This window comes from Chenopodium album, chromosome 1, assembly GCF_948465745.1.
Source record: "Chenopodium album chromosome 1, dcCheAlbu1.1, whole genome shotgun sequence".
In the NCBI taxonomy this organism is placed as follows: Eukaryota; Viridiplantae; Streptophyta; class Magnoliopsida; order Caryophyllales; family Amaranthaceae; genus Chenopodium; species Chenopodium album.
This window is the reverse complement of record NC_137834.1, coordinates 77,555,991-77,580,057: the sequence shown is the minus strand read 5'-3', so window position 1 is coordinate 77,580,057 and position 24,067 is coordinate 77,555,991. Positions and strand designations below refer to the sequence as shown.

At 39.2% G+C, this 24,067-nt stretch overlaps 1 long non-coding RNA gene across 5 annotated transcripts; it reads right to left on the bottom strand.

Moving 5' to 3' along the window:
• Positions 1-19,785: 19,785 nt before the first annotated feature.
• LOC145557970 (uncharacterized) lies at positions 19,786-23,509 on the bottom strand. 5 transcript variants are annotated; one of them, XR_014092349.1, is made up of 4 exons: positions 23,154-23,509; positions 22,908-23,050; positions 21,143-22,275; positions 19,786-19,938 (listed from the first exon to the last, which is right to left on the bottom strand). It is a non-coding gene; the product is annotated as an uncharacterized LOC145557970 (long non-coding RNA). The 5 variants fall into 5 exon arrangements; XR_014092345.1 differs by having other exon boundaries at positions 19,786-21,240; positions 21,331-22,275; positions 23,154-23,507; XR_014092348.1 differs by having other exon boundaries at positions 19,786-21,948; positions 22,101-22,275; positions 23,154-23,467.
• Positions 23,510-24,067: the final 558 nt, after the last annotated feature.

Sequence of the window (24,067 nt, the reverse complement as noted above, 5' to 3'; positions counted from 1 at the left end):
CTAGAAACAATAACTAGGGAAACAACAGGAATGGAAGAGTTTATTTTTTCAAGAGGTGCAAGAATAACTACCCTGGAAAGGATTGCGAGGGCAATATGGTCACTTGTCGTTTTTGTAATAAGCCCGGGCATAGAGAATATGAGTGTTTCTCCAAAAATGGTAATGGGAACAGGCAAAACAATAATAATTCAGGGGGAACCAGAGGAATTTCCAACAGAACAACAACAACTTTGCTGGGAGCAAGGGAGTGCAACAAAATGGGGCAAGGAACAGTAACACCACCAGTGGGAATAACCAGCAGAAGAGTGGAACTGCAGGGAAACCGAATGTTCTGAGTAAGCATGAGGCAAATGCCACGAAAGATGTTATCACTGGTACTTTTTCTATTAACTCTATTCCTGTTAAAGTATTGTTTGATTCTGGTGCAACTTTTTCTTTTATTTCTAAGGCTGTTGTTGCAAAACTTAAAGAATGTTTAAAGACAGTAGAGGTAGTAGATTTACCCATAACCATTCCGACAGGTGGGATAGTGATTTGTACCAAAACTTTTAGAAATGTGCCTTTAGAAATAGAAGGAAAGATATTTCCGTCTGCCATTGAGTTTGGGCTGAGCGACTTTGACCTTATTTTGGGGATGGACTGGTTGAGTAAGTATAATGCTGAGATTAGTTGTAGATCACAGAAAGTGAAGATGGTTACAAGTGGAAATGAATCAGTGACTTACTGGATGAATGGTAAGACCAAGTGCCCAAGGGTAATATCGGTGCTAAAATTAGCAAAGTACATGAAGAAGGGACACCCAGTATATTTCTGTAGTGTTAGAGATATGAACCACGAACAAGTGACAAATCCAGAAAATATAGAAGTGGTCAACGAATTCCTGGATGTATTTCCGGAGGAGATCCCTGAGATGCCACCTAAGAGGGCAATCAACTTTACCATAGATTTAGTTCCAGGAACAACCCCAATATCCAAGGCACCATATCGAATGGCACCTGCAGAAATGAGTGAATTAAAGGAGCAGTTACAAGATCTATTGGACAAGGGGTACATTAGACCAAGTGCTTCTCCTTGGGGAGCACCAGTTCTGTTTGTGAAAAAGAAGGATGGAAGTATGAGGTTGTGCATTGACTACAGGGAACTAAATAAAGTAACCATAAAGAATAAGTACCCCTTACCAAGGATCGATGATCTGTTTGACCAGCTAAAGGGTGCCACAGTGTTTTCAAAGATCGACTTGAGATCTGGGTATCACCAATTGAGGATTGCCGACGAAGACATTCCAAAAACCGCATTTAGGACAAGATATGGACATTACGAATTTACAGTCATGCCTTTTGGATTGACCAATGCCCCAACAATCTTTATGGATTTTATGAATAGAGTATTTCATCAATTTATGGATAAGTTTGTAGTTGTGTTCATAGATGACATACTGGTGTACTCGAAGAGTAAGGAAGAGCACGCCGAACACCTAAGGGCAATTCTGCAAACACTAAGAGAAAACCACCTCTACGCAAAATTCTCTAAGTGTGAGTTTTGGTTGGAAAAGGTAGCCTTCTTGGGACATTACGTGTCCAAAGACGGAGTAGAGGTAGATCTAACCAAAATAGAAGCAGTTAAGGGTTGGCCGACACCCAAGACAATATCTGACGTGAGAAGTTTCTTAGGTTTAGCAGGGTATTATAGGCGTTTTGTTAAGGATTTTTCCAAAATTGTTAAACCCATGACCACCTTGATGAAGAAAGACAAAAAGTTTGAGTGGGACGATAAATGTGAAGAAGCGTTCCAACTCTTGAAACAAAAACTAATCACAGCACCAGTACTTACACTCCCGGATGATAGTGGACTATATGATGTGTACAACGACGCATCAAAAAAATGGCTTAGGGTGCGTGCTTATGCAAAATGGGAAGGTGATCGCATATGTATCAAGACAGTTAAAGAAACATGAAGTAAACTATCCCACCCATGATTTGGAATTAGCTGCAATCATTTTTGCGCTAAAAATTTGGCGCCATTATTTTTATGGGGTGAAATGTAGAATTTACACGGATCACAAAAGCTTAAATTACATTTTCACCCAAAAGGACTTAAACTCCCGTCAGCGAAGATGGTTAGAGTATACGACAGATTATGATTTAGACATACAATACCACGAAGGGAAAGCAAATGTGGTTGCGGACGCTCTAAGTCGTAAAACTAGTCATGGAATCAACTCGTTGGTAGTGGCTAATGAACTATGTAGAGAAATGATGAAATTGAATCTAGAGGTCGTAGAATGGGGAGTACCAGCGGGTATTCTTGCAAATCTAAGTATCCAACCAACTATATTTGACGAGATTCAAGTCAACCAAGGGGGGGATGTAAAGTTGGATAGGATTCACGAGAAAATTAAGCAGGGAAGGACTACAAATTTCAAGATTCACGAAGATGGGAGTTTGAGATACAAAGATAGATGGTGCGTACCACAGAAATGTGAGGAGGTGAAGAGAAAGTTGATGGAGGAAGGCCACAATACACCTTACTCTGTACACCCGGGAGGAGACAAACTATATAAGGATTTGAAGAAGATGTTTTGGTGGCCAAGAATGAAAAATGAGGTTGCTGAGTTTGTGGCAAAGTGTTTAACATGTCAAAAGGTGAAGATAGAGCGCAGGAGGCCTCAAGAAACGGTGCAGTCCCTAGAAATTCCAGGATGGAAGTGGGATTGCATTTCAATGGATTTCGTGACTTGCTTACCTAAGTCAAGGAGTGGAAATGATACCATTTGGGTAGTGGTGGACAGACTTACGAAATCGGCAGTGTTTATACCAATGAAAGAAACTTGGAAGATGGAGCAACTTGCGAAAGCTTACATCAAACATGTGGTGAGGTTACATGGGGTTCCAAAAGATATTATATATGACAGAGATTCCAGGTTTCTCTCAAAATTCTGGAAAAGTGTACAAGAAAATTTTGGTACGATACTTAAGATGAGTACGCCATTTCACCCTGCCACAGATGGACAAACTGAAAGAACCATTCAAACCTTGGAGGACATGTTGAGAGCCTGTGTAATAGACTTCCAGGGAGGTTGGGAAGATAGTTTGGATTTAATTGAATTCTCCTATAATAATAGTTACCACGCAAGCATAGGAATGGCACCATTTGAGGCTTTGTATGGGAGAAAATGTAGGAGTCCAATTTTTTGGAATGACATTAGTGAAACTATGATCCTAGGGCCTCAAATGATTGAAGACACAGTTAAACAAGTGAGGGAAATTCAAGCTAAAATTCAAGCAGCTCAAGATCGCCAAAAGAGCTATGCAGACTTGAAGCGAAGGGAAGAAGAGTTTGAAATTGGTGATAAAGTGTTGTTAAAGGTGTCACCAATGAAGGGGGTGATGAGATTTGGAAAGAAAGGAAAGCTCAGTCCAAAATACATTGGTCCATATGAAATACTGCAAAGAATAGGCAAGGTAGCTTATAGGTTAGCATTACCTATGGAGCTAAGAAAAGTGCATGATGTATTTCATGTGTCCCAACTGCGAAGGTACATCCCTGATAAATCCCATGTGCTACAACCCGAAACCATTGAGTTAGATCAAAGCTTAACTTATAAAGAGAGACCTGTTAAGATTCTTGACAGTAAAGTGCGTAGTACACGCAATAAGATCGTTAACATTGTGAAAGTACTTTGGTCTAACCAAGATTATGAGGAAGCCACTTGGGAGGCAGAAGATGAAATGAAAAAGAAATACCCAGAACTGTTTCAGGTATGTTGAGTTACGGGGGCATATTTCGTTTTCTTTAAGGGGGGTGGAATGCGATAGAATTTCGCGCTTTTTCCCTATATTTTACATACTTCTGGTGCTTTTTGCACAAATTCTATCAAGTGTTTTAGGTATTAGTGCTCTCAAAGAGACACAAAGGAGTGATAAATGACAAAAAGTACAGCAATACTATACACAAAAAGGAAAAAGTTTTGAGATTCGTTTCCCAAGTTTCGGGACGAAACTTGTTTTAAGGGGGGTAGACTGTAATACCCCGTATTTTTTATACGTATTTTATTTAATATACATACATTTTATACGTATTTTATTTAATATATATATATTTTATAAGGGTATTTAAATAACTCTAGCATTTTAATTATGATGTTTTAATTATTTATCCCATGTAAATTGGGAATATTTTACAAAAGGAAAGGTCGTTTAATTAATTAATTAATAGAAGTTGGGGTTTTATTTTAAGAAATTATGATTTTAAACAAGTTTTAGTAGGGAAAGGGATTAGGAAAAACTAAAGGAGGAAAGTTTAGGGTAAAAGGGGAGATAGAGAAGGGGTATAAATATCCCTCTTGTGAGCCAATTCAACGTTGCCCAGAGTGGAGAAAACCCAAGGTAAACTTCTCTCCCTTTTCTCTTTATTTTTCTCTTTCTTTTTTTCTCTTTCTCTCTCCTTCCCTTCCCCTCTTGCCGCGCACAGCCACCACCGGCAGCCACCACCACCACCGGTGGGCCGCCGGCCACCAGCACCAGCCGGCAGCAGCGGCGACCACCACAATGGAGAGCATGCCGCAAACCCCAAAGACAGGTAAGTAACTTAGATTGGAGTGCTGAACTAGCAGTGCAGGCCCTAGCTCCTCTAGCAATATAAATAGGAGAACTTGGATCTCGAAAACACCAACCCATCCCAGCAGTGTGAGAATCCCTATCCCACGCACCATAAATGAACAAAGCACATCATAATCCTGCTGTGAACCCCTAACAACATAGACCAAGGGACGAGAAGGAAATCCCGGAGGAGCACTTAAGATACCAGGATCCCACTCCCTAGCTTCCCTACTCCTAGCTCTCCAATTTGACGCTAAATTAAGAATAGACTGGGGAATAAACCTCGGATCTAAACCTAACATTATTACTTGTCAACCAAATCGCCCAACATAAACCAAAGAAGCCAACCAAAGACACAAGTTCCTCGAACCAAAGATGAAACGGAGTAGACGGAGAAGCACTGGGTAACTGATCACGGTTAAAGTTATCCCGTAGCTTTTTAGTAAACTGGCAATCAATCTCGAAACAAATGCTCAACTAACTCAGAAATTCGATGACAAAAGATACAGGTAGGATCAATAGGAATACCTTTAAGGCAAAGTAAAGCAGCTGTTAGAAGATCATTATGGAAAACCTTCTATAGGGAATATTATTTCAAGCATTATCCTTATCTTGAACCCCACTGTGATCATACACTAAAGTACGGTGGCGTCCAAAGGGAAGGAAGCTAGAGCAAAAGAGTTGCCAACAAGTTTTAGGAACTTGTAAACCGTTCACAGGGTGAAGGTTACACCCCTTAACGATCCAAGAGATCGTTAACTCCAATAGGTCTTGAACCATGACTGGTAGTTCGAGGATGAATGTACAAATCCAACCTAAAAGAGATTGAACCTGCCCTAATAATAGGCCTCTACTTTATTCTGATCGTATTCATGTGCGCTTTCTGACTAACATGCAATCAATAGGATTAACCCTAAACATGTTTAATCTATGTTTGTTGAATATTAATGCACAAACATGAAAGGAATGGTGTCCTTCGAACAAGTGTATTATTCCGTTAGCGGGTTCAGAATTATTAGAAAGCTAATATATTCAGTAAGGTCAAGTGATCGGAATGCCTGGGTGGAGGCCGCTTCCGATCAGTAATATTAATGGATAATTAATGTTACAGCTTAATCTTGACTGAACCCTTCGGGTCACACCCAAGCATTCAACAAACCGAATCGACGAATTAATTCGGAAGGAATTAATGAGTCAACCGAGTAATATTTATTTAGACGTCGGAAATTCGAGCTTAGAGCGTCGAAACCGAGCGTCGGAAGTCGAGTCGAAAAATAGTGAAAGACGAGACGAGAAATAGTAATAAATCAACAAAAGACCAAAATACCCCTAGCATCGGAATGCCCTAGCAAACCGAGTGCTAAGGGCGTATGGCCTAGCATGGTGGCTAGCATGCGCACCAAGCCGAGCCTAGGCTGGCTGGTGCGTGCTAGCGCACCCATGCTAGCATCGCAAGGCTAGGCGCTGCCTAGTGCGTGCTAGCATGCTAGGCTTGTGCGCGCAATGGCTAGCAAGCCATGCCGCAACAAGCTGCTGGAGCTAGCACGCTAGGCGCGCCAGCCCGCAACAGCTAGCAGCAGCATGGCTAGGCCATTGCTTGCTGCCTAGCAATGCTGGCCGAGGCACAAGGCCAGCAGCAGCAGCCCGCATGCTTGCTGGGCCTGCTGTACGTGGCTGCCGAGGACAAGCACCACATGGCAGCCCACCTTGGCTGCCTTGGTGCCCAAGGGTGGGTGCCATGTGGCTTGTGGTCCATGTGTGTGTGTTGAGTGTGTTGGCCGGCTATGGGAGAGGGAGTGGGGAGCAAGTTTGGTCCCCCCCCTTCTCCAAATGGTCCTCACCTAACCACTCACATGAGCTTGCCACTTGTTGATTTATTACTAGCTTGATTATTAATTTTATTTTAGCTTTAAAATAAAATGGAAAAATCAAAGTATCCCACATTGATGGGAGAGCAAATGATACTCCCATCATTTCCTATAAATACCCAAGTATGGGCATTGGGAAAGATGCTTGAGTAAGAGTTGGAAAAGGCATCACATTTAGTGAAAACCTTTGAACTCAATATTATTACTCGGGTTTTGTTGGTCGGGTCTTGCTAACTCCAAGACATTGGACCTAGTCGGTTTTGTTGGTGCGGGTGGACTTCGTTGGAGGTCTCCGTGCGAGCGGGACTTGAAGCTTTCAAGTAAGAGCTCATTTGGAGCGAAGCACGCGTCAAGGGTAATTAGCTTATCTTAATCTTGTGATTAATTTAATTATGTTTATGGTTTTATTTATTGCGAGTGCGGTCTTGGTTTTGGGTTTGTTTTCCGCGGTGAGTCGGACTCACCAAACCCCAACAGTGGTATCAGAGCCTCGCTCGTTTATTTTAAAATCATAATATTTTCAAGGTGTTATTATGGCTTATTTTTCTGGTTTTAAGTTGCTAATTATATTAGTAACTCGTTTTTTCAAACTTTACCTCGTATTTGAGCTATCTTCAGCCCCGAACTCAGATTTCGACCCAAAAATAGTGAATTTTGGGTGGAAAACGTGTTCTGGAAATGGTTTTACCCTCCTAGGGCTCGGTTTTTAGCCAAAAAACGACCAGAAATGCATTTTTCGAGGGATTTTTCGTTTTGACGAAAAATTTTAAGTCTTTCTAACCTTGAAATTTGGTTGCATATTTATGGTGGTTATGTAAATGGTTCTTTCCTTATTTTATATGCAATTTTAGACCACTTTAAGCATGATTACTTGGTAGTAATTGGTGCTTGAAAGTTTGGTTTTATTTTTCACATAATTGCAAATTAATTGCATTGAGTGTGAAATAGTTGTTCTTTGATGCTTCCAAGTATTAAAGATTCAATCTTTATTTATGATAAGTGATTGAAACTTTGAGTTACTAAATTCCATGAATTTTGGTTAAACTTTGTTGATTTAATCATTTTTTAGTTGATTGGAATCATAAAGTTTAAAACTTGTGATAGAAATTGGTTTATCTTCATATTGGAAGATATAATTTTTCATGAAGTCACAAGTATTAAAGTTGGAGTCTTTATTGAACTTATGTTCATTTTTCCAACTCCCTTTTATTTTGTCAAAATCTCAAGATTAATTTAAAGTGATTAAATTAATAGTGAGAAATGCCCTATTTATTTTTGTTACACCAAGTTAGACCAATTTTATTAAAGAATGATTCTTGGTAATAAATTTGGTTAATTGCTTTGGATGAATTATTTAAGTTGGACTTGTTATTTTTCATTTTTCCTCAAAAATTGATTCTAAAATTAATTTAGAATTAATTTATAATGTCACACATAAAATTCGATAATTTTCGAAGCATTAGCACGCAACACGAGGCCTAAGAGCCCCGAGCTAGCTCTCGGCCAGCTGGGCTGCTCACGCAACCCATATGTGGCTGCCGAGGCTGCTGGGTGCTTCGTGCTTAGGTGCGTGGTGCTGTGCGACTGTGTGTGCGAGGAAGGGCGTGGGCTGCTGCTCGCTGCCAGCCATTTACCGCACCAGCCAGCAACAAAGCAGCAGCATGGCGCAGCAGCAGCATAGTGCTGTGCGCGCTGTGCGTGCTGCTACGCTTGGCTTGGCTGGGCGTGGCGTGTGCGAGCACAAGCAGCCCATGGGCATGCTTGGTGTTGCGGGTGTGCGAATGGGTATGTTACGTGCTTGTTGTACGGTACGTACGATCCCATAATTGGCACAATAACCCCGGGTCATTAAGGCGATGCTATTTTAAAGTTAATTTTAGCATTGCTTAATATGTAAATAAGGGCAATTTTGGATTCCAAGTCTTAGTGCTAGGCACTTAGACATTATGGAATACGTAATTTTGCTTAACTTGTCGTTTTAATTATTTTAATTATTTTGTTTATTTAATTAAAATTTTGGAGGCTAGGCCTCGGGTTTTTGAGCGACATTTGCAAAATTAATTTTGACAAATATTTGGGTTCACCGACTTAATTAATTGGATTAGTTAAGTTTGGATGCGGAATTTAGTGGGAGCGTATCTTAGTCATTACCTTAACCGGATAAAACAACTTTGACTAGTTTAATTAGGCGTGTTAATTGAATTAACCACCTAGATTAATTACTAGTTCCCGCGCGGTTTTATGCATTGTTACTTGTTTGATCGTTGTAAAATGCATGGGCCATTCACAGATAGTGAATGGATGAATGGAATGTAAAATTCTCTCACAGGTTTTATGAAATGGCAACTAGTGGGGCCCGATTAGGATAGAAAATACGGACTGTGATCCGTGATGTATTTTTGTAAATCTAAATACGGTCTGCGAGCCGTTGAGTATTTTTGTACCTTAATATTTAGATTAGTCCTAATCGTAGTAACTAGCAATTATATTATTTGGTCAAGTCTTGAAGACGGGGTTCTTAGAAGACGAAGCCATGAAGTCACAAAAGAAGACCTTTTGAAGACTTGAAGATCTCAAGGGGTCATGCTAGTTGCCAAATGCATCTCTATTTATGTTTTCGATATATATTTATGTTTATATATATATGAATTATATGTTAGATGCATGGTTAGGATTTCGAATGTTGAGATGATTAATTAAGTTCACTTAAATCAACCAACATAGAAACCCTAGGTCCCTTAAAATTGAGTAAAACTTGCCATTCCAAAACACACTTACCAACCGAACGAGGGTAGTGGTGGGCTACGCCAAAGCGAGGCATCACTACTTCTCCAAGGAACGTAAGGCATACTAGGTATGCAAGTGGTTTTGGTTATACTCAACGATATGAGTGATGGAGTCCTAACATGTCGTGGCAAAGTGAATAAATTGTTTAGAGAGCATGGGATGCGACGATTTATTCAACCAAGAGTGGCTTGGAGCCATTAGCAAAGCGTTGCTTACCTTAGGAGATTGAGTGTTAAGACAAGCCAAAGCATGCTTAACCACTCTTTGTTTCTTTGGATCTTGGAATCGACTTATTCTCACCAAAATTGGGGACAATCTTTAATGTGTGAATAAGACGTTTTAAATAAGTTTGATTAAAACGCATGATTTCAATCTTATTTAAGTATAATGAATGGTTTTTCATTTTAAATTCTTTCAATTGTAGAATCATGTCTTCAAATAACTCAAACAACCAATTCTCGTTACGCTCAATTCTCGACAAGGAGAAACTGAGTGGGCCAAATTTTCTTGATTGGCAAAGAAATTTGCGAATTGTTCTCATGCAAGAGCAAAAGGAATATGTCCTTGATGAGGAAATGCCCGAGACTCCCAATGAGGAGGTGACTCAAGCTGCCCTAAATCGATGGCAAAGTGCCAATCGAGATGTCAAATGTATCATGTTGGCCACAATGTCTCCTGAACTTCAAAAGACTTTCTTTGAAAAGGAGACGGCTTTTGAGATCATTTCTGAATTGCAGAATATGTTCCAAGAGCAGGCCCGAACTGAAAGGTTTGAAACCCACAGGCAGATCCTTGAGAGCAAGCTCAAGAAAGGAGAGCCAGTCAGCCCACATGTACTCAAAATGATTGGATTGTTTGAAAACATGGGAAGGCTTGATGCGGGGTATTCAACTGAGATGGCAATTGACATCATTCTCCACTCGCTGCACAAAGGCTATGATCAGTTCAAGATGAACTATAATATGCACAGCATGGAGAAAACCCTCACCGAGCTTCATGGTATGTTGAAGCAAGCTGAGCAAACGCTCAAGGATGAGGGAAAGCATGACATGCTCATGATTAAAAAGGGCAAGCCGTTCAAATTTTCGGGCAAGAAGAAGAAAGGCTTTAAGGGGAAAGGTAAGAAGAAAACTTTTCCGCCTAAGTCTAAAGCTACCAAGGATAAGAGGGTAGCGTCTTCTAAATCTGATTCCGAATGTTTCTACTGTAAGAAGAAGGGACATTGGAAGAGAGATTGCCTCAAGTTCAAGGAAGATAAGAAGAACGGAACCGTTGCTTCTGAATCAGGTATATTCGTTATAGACTTTAACTTCACTAGCTTAACATCATGGGTATTAGATACCGGATGTGGCTCACACCTTTGTTCCAATTCTCAGGGACTAAGGAACGCTAGAAAGCTAGAGAAGGGAGAGATTGAACTCCGGGTCGGCAATGGAGCCAGAATTGGTGCCGTATCCGTAGGAACTCTCAGTTTGTCTTTGCCCACTGGGCTAGTTTTGGAACTCGATAATGTTTATTATGTTCCTAACATTACCAAAAACATTATTTCAATTTCGGCGTTGGACGCCAAAGGTTTTGAATTTCGAGTAAAGAACAAAGAATGTTCATTTTATCTCGATAATGTTTTATATGGTATTGCACATTCTGAAAATGGTCTTTATGTGCTTTCTTTAGACAAACAAGTTTATAATGTTTATAATGATACCAAAAGAGCTAAGACCATGGAGTCAAATCAGACTTACTTGTGGCATTGTCGTCTTGGCCACATTAACATCAAACGCATCAAGAAACTTCTACAAGAAGGTGTTCTTGACTCTTTCGATTTAGAATCGTTTGAGAATTGCGAAGGATGTCTATTAGGCAAGATGATTAAACAGCCATTCTCCAAGTTGGGAGAAAGGGCAAGTGACTTATTGGGTCTTATACATACCGATGTATGTGGACCAATGAGCTCAACCACAAGAAATGGACATCGATATTTCATCACTTTCACAGACGACTATAGTAGATATGGCTATGTCTACCTCATGTCGCACAAATCTGAATCATTTGAAAAGTTCAAAGAATTTCAGAGTGAAGTTGAAAATCAGCTTGGCAAGAAAATCAAAGCCCTTCGATCGGATCGAGGTGGTGAATACTTGAGCCAAGAATTCGATGACCATCTGAAAGAAAAGGGTATACTTTCAGAATTGACACCTCCAGGAACTCCACAATGGAACGGAGTATCCGAAAGGAGAAATCGGACCTTGTTAGACATGGTACGATCAACAATGGGTCTTAGTGATCTTCCTATCTTTTTCTGGGGACACGCACTTCTAACTGCGGCACTAACACTGAACCGTGCTCCATCAAAAGCTGTAGAAAAGACTCCATATGAATTATGGACGAAGAAACCTCCTAGGTTATCTTTTCTAAAGATATGGGGATGCGAAGCATATGTCAAGAAATTGATCTCTGACAAACTTCATCCCAAATCTGACAAGGTTTACTTTGTGGGCTACCCAAAAGAAACCAAAGGGTATTACTTCTACAACAAATCGGAGAACAAAGTGTTTGTTGCTCGCGATGGTGTCTTTTTGGAGAAGGAACATCTTTCCAAAATGACAAGTGGGAGGAAAATCGAACTCGACGAAGTTCGTGAGGATGAGCAACAAAATCATAATGACAGTCAAAGTGCTCAAACAGCATCTGTTGACGCAGGTCAAAATGATCAAAATGTGCAAAGTCGAACCGACAATGCAAATGCTCAATCCATTACCCTACGTAGGTCTCTGAGGCCGAGATCTCAACCTGATAGATATCTTGGTTTAGTATTAACCGAGAATCAGGACATCCTGATCATGGATGGAGATGAACCGGCAACCTACAAGCAAGCGATGGCGAGCACCGACTCTGCTAAATGGCAAGAGGCCATGAGATCTGAAATGGATTCCATGTTTGATAATCAAGTCTGGGACTTGGTTGACTTACCCGAAGGTTATACACCGATCGGATGTAAGTGGATTTTCAAGATGAAAACCGACAAAGATGGAAATGTATTCATTTACAAAGCTAGATTGGTGGCAAAAGGTTACAGACAAGTTCATGGTATTGATTACGATGAAACCTTTTCACCAGTTGCAATGCTTAAATCCGTTCGGATCCTCCTAGCGATTGCTGCATATTACAACTATGAAATATGGCAGTTGGACGTCAAAACCGCCTTCCTTAATGGTTATTTGGAAGAAACTGTGTATATGACACAGCCTGAAGGTTTTGTCGACCAAAACAATGCTGGGAAAGTTTGTAAGCTTAAGAAGTCCATTTATGGATTAAAGCAAGCAAGCAGAAGTTGGAATCTGCGTTTCGATGAAGCCATCAGTAAGTTTGGTTTTATCAAGAATCCAGATGAATCTTGTGTTTACAAGAAGGTCAGTGGGAGTGACATCACCTTCCTAGTCTTATATGTCGATGACATATTACTCATTGGAAACAGCATTCCGTTGTTAGAGTCTGTAAAGGCCTGGCTTGGAAAGTGCTTCTCAATGAAAGACTTGGGAGAGGCTCAGTACATACTAGGCATCAAGATCTATAGGGATAGATCGAAAAGGATGATTGGATTGAGTCAAAGTACTTATATTGATAAGGTACTTGCTCGATTTGGCATGGAGGAGGCCAAAAGAGGTCACCTGCCAATGTCACATGGCATAACCCTAAGCAAGAAGCAGTGTCCACAGACACCTGATGAGCGGGTAAGAATGAATCAGATTCCATATGCTTCGCTTATTGGATCTATCATGTATGCCATGATATGTACTAGGCCAGATGTGTCGTATGCCTTAAGTGCTACGAGCCGATACCAATCAGACCCAGGAGAGGCGCATTGGACTGCGGCCAAAAATATCCTAAAGTACCTGAAAAGGAACAAGGATAAATTCCTGGTGTATGGTGGTACAAAAGATTTGGTTGTGGAAGGTTATACCGACGCAAGCTTCCAGACAGACAGAGACGATTTCAAATCGCAATCTGGATATGTGTTCTGTCTAAATGGAGGGGCGTTTAGTTGGAAGAGCGCAAAGCAGAGTACAACTGCAGATTCTACAACTGAAGCCGAATACTTGGCAGCTGCTGAAGCAGCTAAGGAGGCTGTTTGGATTCGTAAGTTCGTTGGCGAACTTGATGTTGTACCCTCTATAAAGGGTCCAATAGCCCTCTATTGTGACAACAATGGAGCTATTGCTCAGGCCAGAGAGCCTAGAGAACATCAGAAGGTCAAACATGTCAAGCGGCGATTTCACATGATTCGAGAATGGAAATCAGAGGGTGAAATCAGAATTTGCAAAGTTGGAACGGATGACAATGTAGCCGATCCACTTACTAAACCTTTGCCTCAAGTGAAGCACAACAAGCACGTTGAGGCAATGGGAATCAAGCATGTAGGAGACTGGCTTTGATTTCCTTGTTTAGTGTTTTAGTTAATTTTGAGAAAAAGTTAATGTAAGACACTAAGGAAAACCATTCATGTTTTGGAGTAATATAAAATTTCATGCAACATTTTATTACTCCGTTATGCTATTTAATTGTGGTTTAGGATTAAATAATGAGTCCATTCGATTCTGAGAATATTCAAAATAGGGTATCAAGACCAGTCTTGGTAAGGAAACACCTATTAAGTGAACATTGAATATTATAATCGAAAATTATCCCTAATCAAGGTCATTTAAACGATGGACGATTAATGACCGTTTGAGATTAGTGTGTAGTCTGATTTATAGCACCGTTTCATGTGCTACGAGGACATGATTGTCATAAATCATTTGCACAGGTATTGGTTTAGAACCATACTGGATCGACCTATGAGAATACTTTAAGAAATTAAAAAATTTGTCATAAGTATACTTCTCATTATGGCTATCGGAACCTATTTCCTCGACCATGAGTATTGTGAGTTCTCTTGTTTGAGTACTAGTTCGCTTTGATGTTGTCAAACGTCTGCCGTAATAGGGGATTATAACGGCAACACTCGGGCGGCTAGGTCCTCTCAGTAAGAGGAGCTACATTACAAGACTGGGAATGTCCCCCTAGTAAAATAGGGAAGATGTCTTTGTTGTATACAAGGCCTCTCGTAGAGCGAGACTGTAAAATGCATGGCCGTGCTCGGATGGATTTTAGAAATCATCTGTTTATTGACAGTCGGACTCGGAATCGGGAAACACTTCTGGACGTAATAAGGATGACAAGATAAATCTTACCTTATAGTTCATGAAGAGACATTAAGCGACATAGGAAAGGGCTGTACACAAAATGAGCACTTGTCCGGAAGGACAAGTGGGAGATTGAAAGGAATGGTGTCCTTCGAACAAGTGTATTATTCCGTTAGCGGGTTCAGAATTATTAGAAAGCTAATATATTCAGTAAGGTCAAGTGATCGGAATGCCTGGGTGGAGGCCGCTTCCGATCAGTAATATTAATGGATAATTAATGTTACAGCTTAATCTTGACTGAACCCTTCGGGTCACACCCAAGCATTCAACAAACCGAATCGACGAATTAATTCGGAAGGAATTAATGAGTCAACCGAGTAATATTTATTTAGACGTCGGAAATTCGAGCTTAGAGCGTCGAAACCGAGCGTCGGAAGTCGAGTCGAAAAATAGTGAAAGACGAGACGAGAAATAGTAATAAATCAACAAAAGACCAAAATACCCCTAGCATCGGAATGCCCTAGCAAACCGAGTGCTAAGGGCGTATGGCCTAGCATGGTGGCTAGCATGCGCACCAAGCCGAGCCTAGGCTGGCTGGTGCGTGCTAGCGCACCCATGCTAGCATCGCAAGGCTAGGCGCTGCCTAGTGCGTGCTAGCATGCTAGGCTTGTGCGCGCAATGGCTAGCAAGCCATGCCGCAACAAGCTGCTGGAGCTAGCACGCTAGGCGCGCCAGCCCGCAACAGCTAGCAGCAGCATGGCTAGGCCATTGCTTGCTGCCTAGCAATGCTGGCCGAGGCACAAGGCCAGCAGCAGCAGCCCGCATGCTTGCTGGGCCTGCTGTACGTGGCTGCCGAGGACAAGCACCACATGGCAGCCCACCTTGGCTGCCTTGGTGCCCAAGGGTGGGTGCCATGTGGCTTGTGGTCCATGTGTGTGTGTTGAGTGTGTTGGCCGGCTATGGGAGAGGGAGTGGGGAGCAAGTTTGGTCCCCCCCCTTCTCCAAATGGTCCTCACCTAACCACTCACATGAGCTTGCCACTTGTTGATTTATTACTAGCTTGATTATTAATTTTATTTTAGCTTTAAAATAAAATGGAAAAATCAAAGTATCCCACATTGATGGGAGAGCAAATGATACTCCCATCATTTCCTATAAATACCCAAGTATGGGCATTGGGAAAGATGCTTGAGTAAGAGTTGGAAAAGGCATCACATTTAGTGAAAACCTTTGAACTCAATATTATTACTCGGGTTTTGTTGGTCGGGTCTTGCTAACTCCAAGACATTGGACCTAGTCGGTTTTGTTGGTGCGGGTGGACTTCGTTGGAGGTCTCCGTGCGAGCGGGACTTGAAGCTTTCAAGTAAGAGCTCATTTGGAGCGAAGCACGCGTCAAGGGTAATTAGCTTATCTTAATCTTGTGATTAATTTAATTATGTTTATGGTTTTATTTATTGCGAGTGCGGTCTTGGTTTTGGGTTTGTTTTCCGCGGTGAGTCGGACTCACCAAACCCCAACAAAACAAACTATTATTGGCGATCACTTGAATTATAATCAAATTAACCCTAAACAAGATTATTAATTATCTTATTTAGCGTGATTACAAGTACCAATTCCCTTTAAACATGCATAAAAGGTGTGATGAAACAATAACAATAAATATAACATATATCAAGCAACATAATTATCATCATAACAATTATAATAATCATAATAATAATAATTAAAATAATCATAATCAAAATAATTATAAATCATAGAAGTAATCATGTTCATGTTAAAGCATAATAATAATAAGATCCTAGGCATGATACTAACAAGATTAATAACAAACCCTAGCATGTCACTAAACAAAAAAAATCAAAGCTTTAGCCCTAACATGATACTAACATGAATATTAGGAAGAAAATAGGAAGCATCGCAATTGTCATATTTGATATTAGAAATTATGGTTGTTACCCTAAACATGATACTAGAAAGATCAAAACACCCTAACATGACACCAGAAATCATAATAATAACCTAAACATGACTTCTATATCAAAATATCAATAAATCAATTAAAGCACTTACTTGGATGCCTCGTATCTCTTTCTAATAACAAAATACACGCGTTAGTAACTTCAAGGAAAATAATAAACAAACAATTAAATTAAATAATAATTGAAAGAGAGATTTGGGATCAAACCCTCATAAATTAAAACCTTTCACGTCTAGGGCGAAGGCAACTTCGAACTATGCTAGGTGTTTCTTAGTCTTGTGAATGCGGAATTTTTTTTGTAAAAGGGGTTGGTTTAGAAAAAGAGGGAGAGAACAAGCTTTAGCTTTGATAGAGAAGAGAGTTAGAGAGTTGTTGATAGTTGAGAATATTTATAGAGAAAATCAGCCAAATGGATAGAAAAACAAATCAGAGTTTCGACGAGGATAAAAGAAGTTAGCGCCAGGTGCTGAACATTAGCGTCAGGCGCTAATGTCTGTCGCCAAGTGCTAACTTTTATCTTCACGCGTTTTCTTAATTCGGATAAAATTTAGTCGTACATAAGGGCAAAAACGTATTTTCCTTTAAAACACTCTTTTATTCTGATTAAAACTCTAAAAATTCAACCAAAGTCAATTTATCAATCCTTATTGCATTAGGAATGATAAATCCATATTAGGCCCTCCTCTAGATCATTGGGCCGCATATAAGTATCAAACCGAGCCCAGTTTAGTAATTTGGCCATAACTTCCTCATTATTCATCGAAATTGGGCTTATAATATATCGTTGGAAAGGTCTTTTCAAGCCCCATCCAACTACACAATTATTGGACCCTTGCTATGGACCAACCAAACTGGATTGGCTGTTTTCTTAAAATAGGTTTTCAAAAATAGAGAGAAGGGAAAAGAAATTAAAACTATCCGCAACACTAAACTTTCCACACTTACACTTCATTCGATGATGATTCGACGTGAAAGGTACTCATCACCGGGTTTTGTTTTGGGGAGACACAAATGGGTGTCTACACCTTCCAACTAAACAATTTCCATTTCGGGAGAATAGGCAAACCCCACATACGCTTCCACCACACACTAGGGAACAAATCCCTTTAGCCGACAGATGGTGAGAAAGTAAGCAAGAGTAAGCTAATTTAGTGGTAAACGAACTATCACGAGTGTGCTTCCAGTAAAAAAAATCATCAATCTCTTGCTTAGGGCGTTCTAAAGCTAGTATGGCCGAAGCAACTGACTAAGGAAAAAGACGGCAAATCAAGGAAGAATTCCAAAAGAAGACCCTAGCAACAGTAACTCAGAAACAAAGGTGGGTCTATCATCCTCAGGAATCGAAGGTCTAAAGACAACTTCAACATCAGGCACCCAACAGTCATCCAAAATCTTGACAGACTCCCCTGAACCAACCTTCTACGCAATACCCTTCGAAAACACCGAGCCTCCTTCCAACAAATCCCGGCTACCCCAAGAAGGACGCAAAGCCGTCATATAGGCCTAGCGCAAAGTAAGGAAGGATACTTAGCTTTGAGAACGTGAGACACTAAGAGTTGAGGATGATGAATCAGCCGCCATGTTTGTTTCGCAAGCAAAACCAAGTTAAACGAGCGAAGATGACGAATGCCAAGACGTCCTAACCCTTTAGGAAGATGCACCGTCATTGCAGAAGCTAAAGCCAAACCTTTAGAATCTTTACCAGACTGCCACCAGTATCTTGACAAAAGGGAATCTATCCGATCGCAAATAGTAGAAGGGACCTTAAAAACCGAGAGAATATGATTAAAAGAAGCCACCAAAACAGAGTTGATAATGACAAACTTAGCTGTTGACGATAAGTGTAGGGAAGCAAAGGAAGACAGACGCTGAGCTACCCTGTCTACCATAAACTGGAAATCTTTACATTTTCGACGACCTAGATCAACTAGGAGACCAAAATAGTCACCAATGGAAGAGCGAGCCTGCAAGCAAAGAGTGGTAGATAGGTAGTCCCTGTAATCCTCAGGTGCATTAGCACTAAAACGGACATAAGACTTTTGTAAATTTATCATTTGACCCGAGACTGAGCAAAACTCGTTGGTAATTGAAAGGATGTGGTCACACGCCTCGGGCAAAACCTGGAAAAATAACAACGCATCATCAGCAAAGAATAAATGTAAAACCGAAGGATCACGACGCGAAATACTTAACCCCCTGAAACAACCAAAGCCGCTCATCTCGACGAATCCTCAAAGAGAAAATCACCATACACAGAACAAACAGATAAGGAGATAGCGGATCACCTTGGCGTAAACCACATTTAGGGTAAAACGTACGGGTAGGAGAACCATTAACAAAAATCTGATAGGAAACCGTTGTCACACATTGCTGAATAATGTGGACCAAATACGGAGGAAAACCAAACCGAGTCAAAACGTCCCACAGAAAATTCCAATTCACCCTATCAAAAGCTTTGTTCATATCAAATTTCAACGCTGCAGAACATTACTTGGAAGAAGACGTGGACATGAAAGACAATCATTCATGAGCCAGTAATCTATTATCTGCCATTAACCGACCTAGAACAAAAGCTATCTGAGAATTCGAAATGAGATAAGGTAAGATTTGTCTCAACCTGTTTGTCATACATTTTGCAATACATTTGTAAAGGACATTGCATAATCTAATCGGTCGAAATTGAGAAGGCGTCTCTGGATTATCTACTTTAGGAAGAAGAACTAAAAAGTTGTTGTTCCATTCTTTTAACAAATACCCATGCGCAAAGAAGTATTGAACAGCTTGGACAACCTGGGGATCCACCATAGCCTAGTGGGACTTAAAAGAACTAGCTGTAAAGCCATCAGGCTCGGAGATTTATCATTACCAATATGGAACATAACCTCTTTAATTTCACTAGCAAAAACCGGATTTAGCAAGAATTTAGAGGCCGAGAGAGAAGGAACATCTAGAGTATCCCAAGAACACTGACCGAGCGTAGGATACTGTCCATGACAATCATAAAAAGTTGAAAAATATTGTTTTAGGAGATTAGCTATTCCAAGATGGTATGAGATCCAAGTATCACTATCATCCCTGAGACTTATTATTTTATTCTGTCGACAACGGACTTGGACTGGTCTAACACTAGTAGAAAAAATCATTTGGCCATCGGTTCAAAACCCCCCTATGCCACCGGTTTTGAACCGGTGGGCATTTGAGGGGTGGCAATAAACAGACTCAGGGCCACAAGTTCAAAACCGGTGGCAAAACCCTTCCCGCTTTTTTTTTGTAAGGGTTATTGGCACCGGTTCCTGCTCAAAACCGGTGCCTTTAATGGCAAAAAAAATAAAAAAATAAAAAGAATTTTTGAATTTTTTTCACTTAAATTGATGTATAAACACTAATATATATATAAACTTACATATTTTTATAAAAAAGATGTTGTAATATTACAATTTTCGTCCAAAAAATAAAATAAAATAAAATACAAAGTTACACGGCAGCACAGATACAGCAGCAGCAGCCTTACGAGGCAGTAGCTGCACCAGAATAATCAGAAATTGCAATTAGAAATTAACAATGAATAAAAAACAAAATTGAAACTAAACCTGTAATATTCTTGAGAAATAATGTGGAATGGGACCAAGATAATAATCTTTAAATTAGCTAGTCAGAGATGGCAACAAGCACCCTTCAACAAATGTCTACTAATCAATCCAATAATGTCCACATCATAACATCTGCTAGACCATGTTTCATATATAAACCATTACATTTGTATTAAAAGCATATGGTCATACCACCATACAGATATATTTCGATAGTTGTGAAATAATAAGCAACATGGGTTAGCAAGATAATTAATTCCCCATTAATATGATCAAGCACACTTAAGTTGAACTGTTCACACATATTTCCATGTCAAAACAGGTAGGTACATAAGAAAGGTTCCACAAGATATGTGGCACTCTAGAACTCCAATTTCCCCAAAAGCCTCCTTTTCTTAATAATGCCTTCCTCTTTTATACTCGTATGTATCTTAGCAAGAGAACATAAGATAAATGAAACCAAATTGGAATTATTTACATTGAGAAAAACTCTCAAATATTTGGAGAGACTACTATATGCATAATCTAAATATCTCTAAATAGTAACATTCTCTTTCTCTGATGTCTCCTACAAAAAACATTCCAGTCAAGCTAAGAGGTTTAGGCTACAACTCATATGTCACCAATGTGCATTCGAATATGTTTTTGGCCATATATTTAGCTATTTCCTTGGAAAACTCCAAAGAAAGCAACTTTGGATAACTTCAAAAAACTACAAATTATGTGTGATAACAAGTTCTACACCATGAAACCTAGAGTCACTCATTTCCATTATGCCTAATAGAAGATATAAACCATGTTTTGCCTTGTCATTACCTAGTATGACAAGGCAAAGAGGAATGTGACAGAGAGATCAGAGACATCGATATAGCATAACGTGTTGACTGTGCACATAGTACGTTATTATACTACCAACCTTCAATCACAATAAATAAGGAAATATCTGATCACATGGCCGAGGAGAAAGATTTATGTTGATGACTACACGGAATAATCAAATTTGGTTCATGTTAGCCGACCCCACTTTTGGGATTAAGGCTTTGATTGATTGATTGATTGATTGATCTGATCACATGGCCATAGCAAAATTAGAAACTCTATAGATGATGTTGGAAAAGAATCATTGATACATTACAAGCACAAGACAGAAGCAACAGCAACATGGTAGCACAGATACAACAGCAACACAGAAGCAGCACCCTGCGAGGTAGCAACAGCCTTGCGAGGCAGCAGCTGCACCAGCAGATGCACCAGAACAATCAGAAATCGCAATCACAAATTAACAATGAAAAAAAAAATTAAGAAACAAAATTGAAACTAAACCTGTCCTTATTAAGCACACGCCTCGGAAATTACTTTTCCTGCAAAGAAGAAAAACACAGAAAAAGAGACCAATCTCCACAATAGGTGAAGAAAAACATAATAAGTGATAGAATCTATTTTCTTTCTCTACTTAAACTCTTCAACAACTAATTGAATAAAAAAACACTATGATATTTTTAATTACTATGGAATCAATCTCCACAATAAGTGAAGCATAGATATACACTTATGAAACAAATCACAAAAAAAAAAAAAAAGAAAAGAAAAACAAATCAGGCAATAATAAAAGAACTGCACTCAGAATTCACAAAATATGCACTTACAAATATCACAATACAAACAAAAATGATAGTTACCAAACAAGCACTTCCAATTCGAAACACCAAAAGTATTACAATTTCAACAAACAAGATCACAGTTGCACCAAATCAAAAGCTAAACAACAAGCAACAATAATCTAAATCATATCAGATATCACATATTTAAATATGAAATTACATTAAAAGGTTAAATAAAAACTTACATTAAAAGGTTAAATAAAAACTTACATTCCACCAACTCCTCCAATAACCTCCGAACTAATTATATTGGATGAAATGGATGCTCGCAAATTCCAACCTTAAAACACCAATCATTCAATAATTTAACAGATACTCAATCATAATAACAATAATAAAAAAAATTAAAAAAAAAAGGCAAAATCTAATTCTAATTCAATCCTTTACGAAAATCAATCTAAAATAAAATTAACATGAGCAGTAATTTATAACCTTAACACCAATTTGAACATTTGAACCCTTTATGTATATGGTGTGGACAAGAAATAAGACCTTAAATATATGAGCAGTAATTAATAAGAAAACCCAATAGCAGCAGCTCTTATCTCGTCCAATTTAAACTCAGTGAAATTCGGTTGAGACACACTTTCATCTTTCCCTCCGTTTTCTACAATCACCCAGAAATCAAAAACATATAAGCATCAAAACCCATCAAAGATTAAACTACAAACAGTTAAACAACATCCACAAACCCAATCTTCGATATCAAAACATAATAGACCATAACTCCTCCTGGATCAGATCCAGCAACTAAAACCCAATCAAACCCATAATCCCCTTTAATCCCGATTCCAATTTAATCCCATTCATGTAACTTACTATTATTAGCAAACAAGCTAGAGGGACAAAATCGAACTCAAAATCAAACATCACATACAAACTCAAACCCAAACACAACAACAACATCACAAAATCCAACATATAACCTTATAACTCAATGAAATCGAAATCAAAATCAAAATTCATATTATCAGCTGTAAATACCCCCAAAAAAACCCACTAAACACTCAAAAACACCCTGAAAAATGCCATAAAAAATCGAAACATGTCTGTCACACATTAACACAACAACCTAATCAATTCCAAATCAATTCAAACAAAAAAAAAAAAAATCAGAATTTCAGTAAATTGAAGCCCGATCTGAACCAGATCCTAACCCTAAAAACACAATTCAGCAAAAAAAAAAAAAAAAAAAAAAAAAAAATCGAAAACAATCGAAAAAATTACGAATACAAGTACCTTATTCTCGGATTTAAGCAGAGGACTCGAGAAGAGATAGAGAGATGGAGTGGGCTGGCGGATCGCGACCACCGTCACCATAATCACCTTGGCGCCGTGAAGAGAAGAACATGTTCATCAACCTCATCACAACATAACCCCAACTAATTCAATCAAACGCCCAATTCAATTCAATTGTTCATCATTAATCACAAAAAAAGTAAATAAAAATCAGAAACCCTAGATCTCAAAATGAAGAGCACATACCTTCGTGAAGAATTCCACCACATCTGCAAAGATCTGACACCGGTAAATAAATAGACCGTCAATTATGATGGTGGCGACAACATTCACCACCGCCGTCATCCTCAATCCTGAATTCCCCAGTAGTGTTGCCAAGAGAGAAGTGAAAGAAAGAAAGATTGGAGTGGCGGTAGATGGGGCGGCGGTAGATGGAGCAAGAGGAGGCAAGTGAAGAGAGAGAAAGGAGGGTTTGAGCAGAGAGAAGAGAAAGGAGACGGAGAAATCAGAAGAGCGAACGAGAAGAGAGAAGAATAGCTAAGCTAATATAATAGAGATGAGGCGCGTTTTTTTTTTTAACAAAACCACCGGTTCAAAACCGGTGGCCTTTACCATTTACGCCACCGGTTCGGTTTGAACCGGTGGCAATTTAAATATATATAATCCCGTCCATTTTTTAAGCCACCGATTTTCGAAAACCGGTGGCCATTGAGCGGTGCCTTTTTGTATTTTTCTACTAGTGTAAAAAGAAGCCTAGAAGGTGAATCCCCTAGAGCATTCCACTTAGGGTCTGTTCGGCGGTAGCTTTTGAGGTAGCTTTTGAAGTAGATGTTAGCTTTTGGACTTAATTCAAACACTACCTATAAAAATTACTACTGTTTGGTGAAGTAGTGATTTAAGTAGCTATTAGCGGTGGATGTAGCTTTTAGGTAGCTTTTAATAAAATCTAGAAAAGATAACGTTGAAAAAAAAAAAACTAGCGTTCAACCTTTTTTTTAGGTTTTATTATCTTTCTTATCTTATTGTTATTATTATTATTATTATTATTATTATTATTATTATTATTATTATTATTTTAAAAAATAAATAAAATTTATCTTTTTTTGTTTTGTCTATAATGCTTTCGAATCATCCTCGTCTTACTTGCCACTGATCTTGTT